Source organism: Pipistrellus kuhlii, unplaced genomic scaffold (genome assembly GCF_014108245.1).
Source record: "Pipistrellus kuhlii isolate mPipKuh1 unplaced genomic scaffold, mPipKuh1.p scaffold_m20_p_7, whole genome shotgun sequence".
NCBI classification, from domain to species: Eukaryota; Metazoa; Chordata; class Mammalia; order Chiroptera; family Vespertilionidae; genus Pipistrellus; species Pipistrellus kuhlii.
The window spans coordinates 7,116,914-7,132,913 of NW_023425573.1; positions in this window are offsets into that span (position 1 = coordinate 7,116,914).

The window sequence follows — 16,000 nt, forward strand, 5'->3', positions numbered from 1 at the left end:
CATGACAAGCAACACAAAACTTGATCGGAACATCACCAGTCCAGATGTTAGCGAACAGAGACTTTTCTGTTTTTTGCATCGCCATATCCTGAATGCTAACACAATGCTTCACCGATACAGTACATTAGCGCAACTTTTGTTAGGTGAATGAATGTTAGCCAGGCAAAGGAGGAAAGGAGGAAGAGAGTTCCAGACATAAAAAGCAACATGGTAAGTTAAAGAAATAAAAATAGATAGATAGATAAATAAATAAATAAATAAATAAATAAATAAATAAATAAATAATGTATGTCAGTGTGCATGTGTCCTGGAGCGCCAGAGAGGGAATGCCTAAAGATAGAGTTAAAATTGTGAGATCATGGACGATTATAAGCCTGTCTCTCATGTATTCCAAGTAACCATTTCAAAGTTTTCTGCTCTCCCCAAATTCTTGACCTCCCTGCCCCAACTTATTATCAACATTATTGAGATGGCAGAGTGACCCGGCAGGAGTTCCCTGGATTTTTTGTGTTCATGCCCATCTTTTCATCCTCTCATCCTGATAGATTGAAAGGGATTTTTGCTCCTAGGTAGGGCTATCACCCCACTCGCCTTCTCCTTCATCCGTTCACTCAACATTTCAAATAGCCCCCCTTTTGTGCACATGAAAAGATATAGTCCTTCCCCCCAAGAAGTTCAGAGTCTCTTGTTGAGAAAGAAAGGCAGCCATACTATAAAATTAATAATATTGTTAGTGCTGCGGTAGAAGTGTGGAAAAAGTCCTGAATGCCTCCAAATGGTTCTTCTGGGCTCTCAGCTAGGAAATCCTGATGTTTCCTGAATGTCCCAAAACTAGGACCTCTCAGTTCACCAGCCCCAACCCATCAAGTAATACCATGGGTAGCACTACAGAAAAACACCGTTTAACATTTTAGAGGAAAACAAAACCCCAAATTCTCCCAGGGCATCTGACTTAATGGAGACAAAACTTCCTATTTTGAAATACAAATGCACTCAAGATATTTTCTTTAAGTCTTAGATAAACAAAGCACCCCCATTCGATTTCAAGTGTTGCTATTTATTTCTTGGTAGCTAACCTTAATTGCCATGTTCCAGCAACAAGGTTGTGGAACAATACAGGAAAATCCTCAATGTACCGTATTTTTCGGACCATAAGACGCCCTTTTTCCCCCCAGAAGTGGGGGGGGAAAAGTCCCTGCGTCTTATGGTCCAAATATAGCCTACACATATACTTTAAAAAAAAACTTTTTTTACTTGCCCGGCTCTGTGTGGTCTCTGTGTGCTTGCCCGGCTCTAAAATGGTTCTAAATGCTGCTGTTTACTTTACAGGGTTGATTACATGTGTTTATGACTGTGATGTTGGGTTTTAATGCACATAAAATATTTTAGGACACTATTTGTTTCAGAATCTTTTTTTCTTCATTTCCCTTCTCTAAAAACTGGTGCGTCTTATGGTCCGGAGCATCTTATGGTCCGAAAAATACGGTATATTCAGGCTTCCCTTGGTAAATATGATAGATAATATAACTACCAGCACGTTGACTTTGCTATATTGAGACTGAAGTGTATTCACATATGAAAAACTGAAATGTATGAAGTATTCAAATAGTATCAGTTAAAACATGACGTTAGAGATAGGTAGTTTCCAATGGCTTCTCTCTCAGCAATGAACAGGCACCATTTGGGCATCATCTATAACAGCAATTTTCAACCAGTGTGCCGCAAGAATGTTTAAAGCATGCAGTACCTGACTATTTAGACAGGGGCACTGGCCTCTTTTCCCTTAGATAGACAAATAAAAAATGACAATAGCCTACACAATTCATCCAAAGTGAATGAATCAAAATTATATATATATATATCGTCACATCAGCAAAAAAAAAAAATAATAATAATTATATATCTATATATATATATATATATATATATATATATATATATATATATATATATATATATATATTGGGGTGCCACAGAATTTTAGTAATCACTTTATGTGTGCCATGAGATTAAAAAGGTTGAAAAACGCTGATCTATATGATACAGGGACCCTTCACCAAACACCCCATAAAATGAAACTCACTCTAGAGAAAGAGAGCTGTCACTAAAACAGATCAAAAGGACGGTGTGGAGAGATTATCACAGGCCCTCCAGGATCTCTGTTGTCTTCATCTCCCTTTTAGTACTAGAAAACGGTGAGTGTTATCTGGGCACTCAGCTATCCATCCAACCAGAGACTGAATGTTCCAGATTCCCTTGGAAGTAGGTGGATTTATGTGATGACTTTCCGGCCAACGAGATGAGAAACTTCTGGGAAGTTTCTGAAAGGGAAGCTGATTGCCCTCTTTTCCTGTTCCTTGTGCTGGAAAGAGGATATTATGCTTATGATCTGGCTTTGACAAGGCAGCTCAGGGCAACAGTCCCCAGGAGGCAAAGCTATAGGCAGAAGAACCCAGTGACTATGGAAACTTCTTCAGGAACACCAACACCCAACCCGAGTCTCAGGGAAGCACCTGAGACAAAAACAGCAATCGTGTGTGACATGTTCACCCATGGCATGCTGATCTTGTGACTTTCTGTTACAGTCAATGCCAGAGAAGCAAGTGATTGTTTTTCAACAAGATGTGTAAAGGAGAAAAAAAAAACAGATAGTCAAGGTAAAGATGCGTTTTGCCTCCAGCTGCCCCATCCCAGCAACCCACCAGTACAGGCTGAAATGGAGCAGTGAATATAAGCAGAAATTACAGAGAGCAATTAGGGAAAAGAGCCCTTCGAGTACACAGCACGGTCAGCAATATGCTATTACTTGTTCTAGGAGCTATTAGCACTGTACTCCCCCACATGGCCACAGTTCGTTATTTTTCCCAATGGCATCCACCATGGTCTTTGCTATTATCCACTGAATGTTGCACTAAACACACATTGAGATATCATTTAAAAAAAAAATCTCCTGTTGCTAAACTGGTACACCCAAGCATTTTTATTTTTTGTAAGAGTTGGGGGTTCGTTGTTGGTTATAAATCCAATAAACAGGCATCCCTTTATTGCCTCATTGGCAATTACACAGTACCTCTACTCTCTTACCTACTGACTTTTATGGAAACTATTTCAACAGAGTAGACATTTATCATCACAAAAGAAACTCCTGCTTAGACATTAACTACCATAGCTTTATTAGAAACTCATTTTCTGCAAATGTCCAGCCATGATTTGCTCCTTTTTATCAGGAAATAAATAATATCAGGTAATAGCTTCCTGTAGCGGGGGTTACATCTTTATTATACCCAGGGAAATAGATATCAACTAGTCAGAGAAGAGCCAGATGGCTTACTCTTCTTATCAATAAAATTTAATTTTCCCTAAGCCAATTCTGACCCAGCTTATTTCTAAATAGGAAGCAGACATTTAAGATTCATATAAGCAGCAGCAGATATGCCATCCATGAGATTCTCAAATTGGCACTAATGGAGATCCCAAGCCAGAAACCCAGGCATCTTTCTTGGCATTGAGCCAATCATTCATTAGGTCCTATTGGTTCTAACCCATATTATTACCTGAATTTGTCTACGCTTCCTATTCCCAGTACCACACCATGGTTTAGTCCTATCGTCTCGTACCTGGTTTGCAGAAGCAACCAAATCATGCCCGGCCCATCCTTCTTCCTCCTCGCCATCACAATGGTCGTTCAAAATGGAAGCTCATTCCATTTAGGATCGAATAAAATGCTTAAATTCTGCGTGGCCTGCTCCCCTGCCTGGTGTCCTGCCTCACTTGCTATGGTCCTCCACAGTCCATTCCCTGACCTCGGCCACAAGGCTCCTTTTACATGCTAGCTACTTAAACTCACTCAAATAGACCCAGTCCACTTCTACCTCTGTGTCGTGGCTAACACTGCTCATCTGCCAGACGCCTTTCCCTCTGCCCTCTTACCTTTGCTTTATTTTAGTAGCTAGCTACTGCTGTCTTTCAGTGTTAACACTCACATTCCCTTCCTAAGGAAGGTTTTCCTGATCCTTCAAGACTAACCTAGACACCCTTCCTATATGCGTCCCCAGCATCTAAGTGAATTTTAATAAACTTTGATGTTACAATCAGTAACTTTGTCCTTGCTAACTGGTTAGTCTTATGGAATCCTGCACAGATTATTATCTGGGGGGAGGGGGGATATGGTATCAGGCATAATTATTACTCTGGTTTCTGATTCTGCCCCGCCCCCCAAGCCCATTGAACTTGACAATGCCACCAATATTGCTAGGTGCATTTGTTAGGATCTGCAATAAACTGTTCCTATCAGAGAACAGAAATAATAGACGCTTAAATGAAAATAGAGGGCTATTGCTTTCTCACTGAAAGAAAAGTCAAAAGACAGACATCTGGGGCTGGCACTGCAGCAAAATTCTGTTTAGCTCCTCGGTTGTCTTCAGTGTGTGACTTCTGTTCTCAAAGCTGCAAAGTATCTCTGGGTCTCTGGACATCCAACCTTCATTCCAAATGAGAAAAAGGGGTAAAGTAAAGGGCTAAGGCCTCTTCCTGAAGCCTTACCTATTGCTTTCAGCTAATATCCCATTGGCCACTCCTTGGCACAAAAAGCGTGTAAAATGTAGTCTTCTAGTCGAGGACATTGGTGCCGCAAAGAACATCTTAAATATCAATAGAAAGAAAGGCGAAGTGGACAGTGGGTTTAAATAAACTAGTCATTTATTCCTTATTCGGCGTAGCTTTATAACCCATTCTCTAAGAAAATAATTGTCCTGCTTCATACATTCAAATTTCATGTAATCTAAATGTCAAGTAATTGTTTAGTCAAAAGAGTCACAGCAGGAACCTTTAAAACAGCGCACTTCAAAGATGAAGGAGGCATAAAAAGAATCTCACAACACAAGGAACCTTTCAGGAACACATCTCCGGTGCAGAGAGAAGGACGCCCTCCTGCAGAGAACTCACTTAGTGACTCACGTGTTATCCATAATGAACCATTGATGAGTGACATTAAATAGGTTACCTTATGTGCACCTCACTTTACGAAGCAGGCTTATTAGCCTCACTTTGGAGATGGAAACACTGAGGCATACAGTGGTTAAATGACTTCTGCAACTATCGCTTTCCTGGTGACAGCACCAGCACTGGCACCCAATCTGCCTGCTGCTCTCTCTACTCTGTGATACAACTTCACTAGCCTCCCCTTCGCTCGGACTAATGAGTCTGTCACTCCAAGAACAGAATTTCCACCACATTGTGTTCGTTACATTAAGATTGAGTAATTGAAATGTATGAAGTCTTCAAATTGTATCCATTTACACATGACAGCCAGTAGCTGAGTCTATGCTAATTTATCCTTAATGGAAACTATTGGGCATTTTATGTGTATAAGTGTTTTAGCACACGATGAGTAATTAACTAGGTTACTCAGGATCTTTGAGCTAGAAGGGGGTCTGTATAGATTATCGAGAGTCGCTTTGCTCATTTTGGAGATGAGAAAACCAAACTGGAGAAGTGAATTGGTGAGGCTGGATGGGGTCACCTGGCTTTAGACTAGCTCCCATAGACTAGGACAATTAGACATGTACAAGGAGATGAATTGATGGATGGAGGTCAGCTGGCTTTCAGCTGCTATAGGATGTCTTTAGCTGCAATTACTGAGCTAATTCATCTCTGTCCCAAATGTTTCTGTCCCCACCCAACAGGCCAGCACAGAGATTCTTTATGGTCATGAAGAAGTTAAGAATGAGAATACAGTAAGCCTGATGCTTTCAAGGCTTTGGTTATCTCATGCTTACCAATAACTTCATTGGCCACAGCAAGTTTTATGATGAGCCCCACACCACCTTGCTTTCTTATAGGGCTGATAGGCACTGGCATTACTTGAGAGTGTGGAAATGCCGTCTTTTGGAAGAATATTACCAAGAACTCCTATTGTCATCTCCAAATCCTTGAAGCCTTGACTCCTAAGAGGTGATCCCTAGACTTTAGAAATTATTGCATTTTGAGAAAACAGTTTTGGAAAAACACAATGCTAATGAAATAAAGCTTTTCATAATTGAGAACACATTAAAGCAAAGCCCTTGAGAAATGAAACTCAGTCCCTATGGCAGCTCTCCAGGTATGGGTTCCAACTATAGGGACCCACCCAAATCTACTAAAGCGTGATAGTCAGAAAACAAAAGGTCAACAAAGAACTTCAGGCAGGCCAACATTTGATTCAGATGCTCTGGATTTTGACAGTTCTCTCTTTTCTAGAGACTCCTCGTTGGGCCCTCTTTTAGATGGAGTAAGTATTATTATTGTTACTAATACTACAAATAATAAGAATGATAGAAAAATATGTAGTAGTTACCATTTATTTGTACTTTCTGTGCATGGTAGGTGGGATAATAACCCCCATCCCCATTTCCAAAGGTGTCCTAATCCTCAGAAACCATGAATTTGCTACTTTAACATGACAAGGTAGAATTAAGGCTACAGATGGAATTAAGGTTTATAATCAACTGACTTTAAAATGTGGAGATAATCCCGACTTTCTGAAGGAGCATAACAAAATCACAAAGATCCTCGAAGGCAATAGAAGGAGATAGAAAAGTCATCATCAGAGTGAGGAGATGTGAAAAAGACTCAACCAGCCATTGCAGGCTTTGAAGATGGAGGGATGGGGACAGGAACCACGGAATGCAGGCGGCCTCTGGGAGCTGGAAGAGGCAGAGAGGAAGGAAGTCCTGCTGACACCTTGGTTTTATCCCAAGACCCATTTTGGAGTTCTGACTTCCAGTGCCCTAAGATAATAAATATGTGCTGTTTTAAGACACTAAATTTGTGGTGATTTGTTATGGCAACAATAGGCCATTACTACACTGCCAAACTTTGGGTAAAGTAATTTATGTCCAATATAATCTCTCATCCTGACAAACACTGCAAGAAAGGTATAATCATCCCATTCATTCAAGCAAAGAAACTGAGGCTCCAGATAATATGTGACTTGCTAAGCCCTCAGCTAGCAAAATGAGGGGCTGAAATTCAATCCAGGTCTGTTTCACTCCAAAGCCCCTATCTCTTCTCTCTTCAAGACAGACCATGTGAAATAAAACCCTAAACAACCTCAACTCCTTGTCCTGATATGTACTGTTCTGACTCAGCTGTTAGACTAGCTCCATAGAAGCTGAACAACACACACACATACACACACACACACACACACACACACACGCTCACACAGAGTCAATTACCATTTAAAAATAGCTCTCTATTCAAATGGCCAAATTAAAGTATTATTTTGGTCTAATTGGTCCTCATCTATTCAGTACACAGGACTCTTCTAACAAAAAGGAGCGAGAGGGCAAAGGGTGGCTTGTGACTATAGCCTAAAAGCCTGGCTAAAAGCACTCTGAATCAATAAGCAAGGCAGTGCTTTGGTTTGGGAAATTTACTACCTTCGGGTTTGAAATGCTTTCTGTTTTCACTTTTATAATTAATTACTGTGGATAATGCTTTTTGTTGATATTTTTTATAATTAATCACTAAGCATTGCTAGTAGCCAGCAACTTCTCATACATTGCTTAAACACAGAGAGATAAGAAATCCGAACCATAACTAGAGTGCACGTTCATGCATTACTAAAATACTCACATAAGAATTACACATTAATTCAACTACAACAAAAAAAATTACACTTGAAGAGCTTATTATATACTATTCCTTCTCCTTTTAAGAAACATTTTAGCAGAAGCCTAGCACGGTTACCATGGCAACTATAATGCAAAATTGTCAGTAACTTTATGAATTGCAAATTCCTTTAAGGGTGTTGGGGATTTTTATTTCTTCTTCCATTTTTAACCATCTCATATGCATTATTCCAGCAATATGTTAAACAAGGTTTTTGAGAACTCATGCATCATTCTGAAACAAGTTATGTTTTAAACCCTCAAATTCCATTATTCTAACAAGATCAGGCTAAACGGGGAACACCCAATTTCCTGAATTTTAAGTCGTCCATTGTTTTTAACTGAGTTCTTAACACGTTTACCACCTGCACCTTCACTGAAGAGGAGCCAGCTAGTGAGTAAATGAGATCACTATTTTCTTCATCATTGTATGAAACTCTCTGAAAATGGAGAAATGGAATAGCTCCAGTTTAAAAACAATACCAAACAAAACCTCTCAACCCCACAGCCTGCATCTTTCTCCAAGTAACTTCAGTTGCATTTGCATCAAGCCTTAAAGGTCAGTTTTCAATATTTTCCTTTGTCAATACCATCTTCTCTCAGAGACACTTCTTTCAGGATCTCATTAGAGCATGATGATGAGCCAGAGAAGGTCCTGAGTAATCGGTTTCTTCAACATGGATTGCATGCCTTGGGAAGACAGAAACTTGCAAAAGTGACCCAAATCATCATGGGAAAATGTGTGTGCCTTTTCATTTACAAATGCTTGGAATGAGAGATGTAGTTACCCTCATAATCAGAACTGATTCAGGTATTAGCAGGGCCCTTTCTTAGCCATGTGACTTTGGAGGATTCACTTATGCTCTATGATGTTCAACTTTCTCATCTATAAAGCATTTTTGCCCTTCCATTTCACAAGACTGTTGCAAGGATCATGAAACAATGAATTAGAAAGTTGCTATGCCCCATTAAAATATGTCTATCAATTCTTCTAAATATTTATTTCTGATTATCAATACTAAGAATCTCCAAAATCTGATAATCAAAAATTGGCATAAAAAAGATAGGTGACAATTCATGGTTTGTGTGTCTCAGGATTTAGAAAATAAATTGAAATGAAGATAGGAACAAAAAGATTAGTATTAAATTCTATTTTATAATAGAAGACCTAAATTACTTCCTCTGTTCAGTTTCCATTTGGGAGTCCTATTTATTTGCAAAACTGTACACAGGAAATGATTGCATTCAAAGCACATCTCCAAAGCCAGTGTCCATCCATATGCTTAACGAGCTCAGGGAGCAACAGCATTTTGTGTAAACAAGACAGTCTCCTGGTTTGTTCCTTTCTGTGCTTTTTCATTGCAAATTCCTGTGGTCAGAGGAACTTTAGGTGTTTTTCTATCCTTGAACAGTAGCCTTCAACAAGGAAGTAAGTATGGCATGAACCCTGATAGACAAAATTATCATATGCAGGATAGTTAGAGAAGTGTGGTGGCAAAGCTTCAAAAGACTAAAACCCTGCTTGGTTTCCAAGAACTTTCTGGGTCTGTATTTTTTTTTTTTTTCATTAGTTCCTTTATTTACTCACTCAATAAATATAATCATGAAAGCCAACTGTACTCTGCTCAGGAAAATAAAGGGAAGAATCAGACATTTGTTCACTCATGAAGAGCTCTCTGATTTACTGGGCGGGCAGGTGGGGGGGGGGTGTTAATACCCCTCCTCTCTATTCCTATCTGCATCCAAGGGCTGTGGAAACATAGAAATGGCGAAGAGCAACATCCCAGGGGGTGTGTTGTTTGAGCTGCATGGATTAGGAGATTCCCAGATGAAGATGAGATGATGGGAATTCAGAGTAGAAAGCTCGTGGATGGCTCAGAAAGATGAGATTAGGATGTTGATGATGAGCTCTGAATGGCTTACAGAGGACTAATGACCCAGGAATCTCATGCAGTAAGTGCTTTAGCAATGGGGAGGCCTGACTATTTTAACTAAGGGGTGCTGGAAACCAATCATTGTCACTAATAGAGAAATGTGATAAGGGAATCTGGAAGGCTGGCCAACCTTAATTGCTCTGAATAGTTGGAGCTAATCACTCATTGTTTAGTTGAGACATTTGTAGTTAAAGCAACCTCCACCTATTAGTCATGTGTAAATTCTTGCTGATTATCTATTATTCGAATTTCCTGCCTAAAGGATATAGGCGTATCTCATAGCCTCAATAAAAGGGGTAGCAAAGGCCAGAGCAGTGGTTGTCCTCCCCCAAGAGGTTGACTCCCACCTGGCCCCCCATTTTCCCAAATTAATTCTTTTCTAGTCTCTTCATTTTGTGTGCAGCCTTCTCCAGAAACTGAACCTTAACCGAAATCCTGAACCACTAGCGACGTGGAAGGGGCTCACAAAGGGGTTTCAGGCAGATCCTTTTAGGAGTAGCGGAGTCTACTAAAACAAGCACAAGTGGTCCAAGTCACTGACCCATCTAACAAGAGAGCCTCGTTTCCAGGAGCAGACCTGAAACCGTGTGGCCTCACAGGCACGAGACGCAGGGAGAGGAAGTCAGGACCCATTCAGCTCCACAGCTTCCTGAAGCGTGAGGAAACGTTTGGAACGCGGTCAGCATTCCCTCAGAAGGTGTGCGCACATTGCACAGTATTTCTACCTTCCCCAGCTTGGCGATGGTACAAAAATGTCGGCTCCCTTCCCTCCGTGTAACTCACACCAGATGCTGATGCCCCAGCCTCTTCCACAGCGACGGTTCCCAAAGCTGTTTCTTTCCAGAGGCCGGGCATATGGAGCTCATTAAGTCCCGTGCACCAACAGTTTGTGTAAAACTTTATGTTTTCAATGCAATTTAAGGTTCAATTTGATTCACAAAGCACTGAGTATTTCTAGTCCTGGGATGACAGACTGCTCCTCCATGAGCTTAACACATAGTTTGGGGCAAGAAGGAGGACCTTTGACCAGAAGCTGGCACTGACGATCCGGGCCTCGCATGGTAGAGAAGGTCTGTCTGACCACTGAGTAATACAGATGAGGAAATCAAGATTCAGAGAAGTGAAGTGAGAGGCTTGAACCTGGGTCTCCTGATGCTCAGTCCGGTTACCTTTTCTCTCTTTCCCTTTCCCCCTCAAGTTCAAAATAGGAAAAAAAGAGGAAAGGCCTTTCTCCTACATGATGAAATTCATTCAAAAGTGGGGGGAAATTTGCCCATGTATAATGTGTTAGCACCTTTATTTCCTCACATAAAAATGAGAGCAAAATGGATGACATGTGTTTGAATATCACTTGCCTTCTGTTTGATTAGGATAAAGTTATGTGACCATATATGGCTCTGGAATCAGATGTGAAAGATTCAATAACTTGCTCAAAGTTCCATGGCTGGGGATGTTTTATCTGTCTGGGTTGTTTGATCTGTAAAATGGTAATAATAATAATATACACCTCCGAGTTGGAGTTTTTTCTTTAACCATTGAGAAAAATGCTTAAAATACAGTGGCTATTATAATATATATATATATATATATATATATATATATATATATATATATATATTACCCTGTTTCCTCTTATATGAATTTTTGCTCCCAAAGATGCGCTAGGTCTTATTTTCAGAGGATGTCTTATTTTTCCATGAAGAAGAATACGGTACACAGTTATTGTTAAATGAAAATAAAGGAAATTTATTACCTGTATATGGTACGGTAGTATGGTAGTTGTCAACACAAACCAGACAAACTGTGAATCCTATAGTATCAAGAATTTGCTCATTTATTCAATGACAATCATGTCATCATCTTCTGGAACATCATCAGAACAATCCAATTCCTGAATTTCCTGGTGAATTTCTTGTGACTCCATTTCTTTCAGAATCAGTGGACCAAATCTCTCATGTTTAGCCTAGGGAGGGCCTTATTTTCGGGGGATGCCTTATATTTCACTCAGAAGGAAACCTGTAAGTAGGTCTTATTTTCGGAGGATGTCTTATTTTCGGAGAAACACGGTGTGTGTGTGTGTGTGTGTGTGTGTGTGTGTGTGTATATAACCATTTCGACCAAATGAATGGAATGACCTATCGACCAGTCGCTATGACGCACACTGACCACCAGGGGGCTGAGCTGCCCCCTGGTGGTCAGTGCATTCCTACAGCCAACCTCCCGTGGCCGGCTGGTGGTGGCAGTGGCTGTTCCTTCAGCATCTGGCAACCGTCGCCTCCTCTCCTGAACCCACTGGGGCCTCTGGACAGGGAACCGGAGGTGGGTGGCGGGAGTGGCCTCTTTCCTAGGAGGCCATGGGCCAGCTCCCTCCTCAGGCCAGTGGCCAACCTTCCCCCATTCCTTTCTCCCCGGCTGGCAGGCCCCAATCGGCCCAGCCCTGACCACCCTGATCACCAGCCAGGTCTAGGGACTCCACCCATGCGGGAATTCGTGCACCAGACCTCTAGTATTTTACATATTCGGGTTTGGGCTTAAAATAATTTCCCTGGGAGACTCACCTTATATTTGTTCCTCTAATGATGTCATTGTTCAAAATATTTCATGCTTCTTTTTTTTCTTTTTTCTTTTGGCACTACCTTCAGAACTAGTTTTTACATTTTAGGAGAAAATTATTCCTTTATGCCTATATTTTTGGCCAAAAAGGGTGTAACTCTGTTTTATCAATGTCACCAAGGTTAGCTATGCAGCACTTTGTGTGTGAGAACCAGAGACAAAAGATAAAGTTTTGCCAGGACTGAGGATATTTAAAAGAATTCGCTGGCTCAAGTGGAGGGGACACATTTTCTACTCGTTGTGTCAGGCCCAGAAACCCTGGGAAAGTCGTAGGTCACAGAACCAAACCCTGTTCCCGAGTTGAGAAGACAGAAAACAGGGGCGTTAATGACGCAAAGTCAGCCCTGGGGATGCTAGAATTTTCTGGAACTTTTGCGAGAGAAAGACTGCCCCTCGGGAACAATTACTAGTACATGTGGATTTTCATAAGCAGGAAAGATCACGGTAGTTCTGGTAATGATTAATTCTCATTCTGTGGGAGGGATGGGAGGAGAAGGCTTGTGAGAGCCCTAAGCATCCGTGACCTCGAATGCAAAACAGCTTGTGGAAAACATAAGAAGAGCACCTGGACCCCCCCTCCCCTCCCACCCAGCCCATCCTTGCTCAGGGTCCATTTATCCTCTCTTCCCTCCCTTTGCCCTTAAGCCACACACACACACACACACACACACACACACACACACAGAGAGAGAGAAAGAGAGAGAGAGAGAGAGAGAGAGAGAGAGAGAGAGAGAGAGAGAGAGAGAGAGAGAGAGAGAGAGAGAGAGAGAACAGACTCCCTGCCTCTGAAATTGTCAATCTAGGATTAGCATCTTGCATGCAATGTACACCTCAAACATTTCCATTCCTCTTGTTGTTATCATTATAACCCTACCATTACCATGCTGGTTAATCATGAATAAAACCATAAACAAAGAAAAACCTCCTTTTCCTGGTGAGCATAAATAATGGCAGATGAATACACCTGAGTAGGCCCCTCACCAAGTAACTCTATAAGCGAACATAAGCAGTATTAGAGGGTGTTTTATTGCAAGAGATAACTTTTCTAATGGTGACGCCTACTCCCTTCGGATTCCACCCTCATCCTGAAGGTCCCACAAAGTCACCGCAGGGAGTCTGCAGCACTTGGCTGAGTGTATGGGGAAAGGAGTCCCTTCTCCTTGGAAATACCCTAAAGTGAAAAGAAGCCAAGCAGAAGAGGTGGGCCATTTCTCTAACCGGAGTGTGAAGAGGAAAATGCACACAGAGGATATGATTCTAGAGGGAGCCTCGTTGCTGGGAGTGAAGGAGCCAGGTCAGGAAACCCAGGGTCCCTCTGAAAACATATGGTGCACGTGAAAACCTTTCCCAGCAGTGCGCCCCCCTCCTCACCCCTCGGAGACCTCTCAGGCACCTGCAGGAGCGTCGCGGGTCCCACGGCTATTGGAACAGCCCCACTTCCAGGCTTCAAAAGTCCATCTGCTGACCTCAAAGCGTTCATCCCTCACCCAGGGTGAGGCCCTCTTCTCCAGCTCAGCCTGGAGCAGCAGTCTCTTCTTTCGCTGTCTGTCCACCTTGTTCTTCCTGTCACTTCTCCAGGCCCCTTCCTGTGCTGCCTCTGGCCCGCAAGGTCAGGATGGAGGGGAGGTGCAAGGAAACAGGGGCGAAGTCTTGCATTCTGTGAAGACACCTTTTAGGTATCCGATGCTCAAACGCTGACTCCTCCTCACGTGAAGGACCTTAGAGGGTTCTTTAGAGACACCCAACCACCCACCACCACCCCTTCCTACTGACTGCACCTCTGACACCACAGTGTCTCTGCCCTGACCCCCCTCCTTAAGCCCCCGCGCGCACACACACACACACACACACACACAATACACTTGCAGGCTGCCTGAGAAGACCCCACACAGCCTCCTTCTGGGGTTTTGGCAGCAGGACAACCTCTGGGGAGATGCCGTTCAGGACAGCTCAACCTGCCAACTTCTCCTTGGCATCCTTTCACCACTGCGGACACTTGTGCACCCATGCCTCCCTCTCCTTAGTGGGGCCTTTTCCCCGTGCCCTCTGCTCTCGCTCTGCCATAGAAGCAGCTCCAGGCAGCCTCCTGCCTTTGGGCTCTTCCAGGCAAGAGTCAGGATCCTGTCTCCAGGCCCCCAGGGACCAAAGGGCCCACACCAAGCTCTCAAAAGACTTGTGAGTTGAGGTTTCTGAGTGTCACACAATGAATCCTGGTTCCACCTCACTGAGTGAACATTGAGGCCAAGTCAGCAGACACCCTCTCTCCAGGGATGTGGCCCATCCTCTACGCTTCCTCTCCATACACTGAGCTCCCTGCATGGCAAGCGGCTCTAGCTTGGATTCCAGATCATCTTTTCCTTGAGACTCTATCAGCCTTTTGCTTAACTAAAAATTTCAAGCATAACATCCTTCTCTGTCATCATTGTAGGCAACGTATGGAGATACATTTATGGTATTATATCTATAGTACATTTAGCATGGAATTTTAAGGCTAATTTGAATGCACAATTCTCACATATAGAAGTTTTTACTCATAAACAGTATTTCCACAGTACTCAAGTCAAAGATGGTCCTTGTATATATAGTCAAATCCATCTCTGATGAACTAAAGTCAATCCTGAAAACCCTGTCAACCACACGTAATATATGGTACCCAATACATTCATAAATCCTTAGGAAATGGATGAGCAGGTGGATGGATGGATAGATGGAGGGATGAAATCTTTTTAAAGTACCAACTCCAGGAAGGGGGCATGGAATTAGAGATGGATTTTGTTTCTTGTTCAATAGACTAGCTGTGACCTTGGGAAATGTCATTTAACCTCTCAGCATCTCTATTTCCTCATCTGTAAATAGCTCAGAGCATCAAAGGAGATCATCTTGGAGCACTACGCTACCCGTAGCAGGAAGGTGTCTGTGGGAGGGAGGCAGAGGCTTTGTTGTTCTCTGCTGCCTTGAATAATTTCCATCTTTCTTTTACTGCCTGCAAAATGGACATTGAAAGACTTCTCTCCCGCTTTCCTTAGAAAGCTGTGTATATAGGAAGGCCTTTGATTTCAAGGCTTAGCAAAAACCCAACCAGCTGCACAACCCTGGTCCACACCAAAACCTCTGTGCTACAGTTCTCTCAATCGTATGAAAGGAGGATGGTGGTCACTTCGTGGGGTGTTTGTGAGAACCAGATGTCTTAAAGGGGGGGACACTGCCTCGTACATAGATAACACTCAGACTAGACACAATTATTAAAGTCAAGTGTCCTGTGGGTTTCCAGGGGGAAATACCATAGGGTTACCTCTCCCTTTATTGCATACATTCAGTCATTTCTGAATAAGCTTAGTTACTATGGTTACCTTCCAAAGACACCACATTTGAAAACATGTTGGGAGATGGGGATTGATGGCAGAAGGCTCCAGCGGAGGACACAAAGCAACTTCGGCAAGGGAGACATTTAAACACATGTGGACTCTGTCCCTTGGAAACCAAAGTCACATTTTGCCAAAATGGAAATGAACTCAGGACAGAGTTTCAGAAGTTCTGCTTTTGGCCAGCCTCAGTCCCCCATCACCAGGATCTCAAAGACAGGTGGATCTGGCCCAGAGTCAACTCCTGCGCATCTCAGCTTCCTGCCGCAGGAGGATCTGGCAATCTGAAGGATGCTGGTTGCCAGACAGAATTCATCAGATTCACTTCCCAGATGCTATCGCTTCTGATGCCGAAAGAAAAATAGGTTGCCCAGAAACCGAGGTTGGAAAGGACGAGTGTAGCTGAGAAATGCACAGTGACACACAGGACAACAAAGGG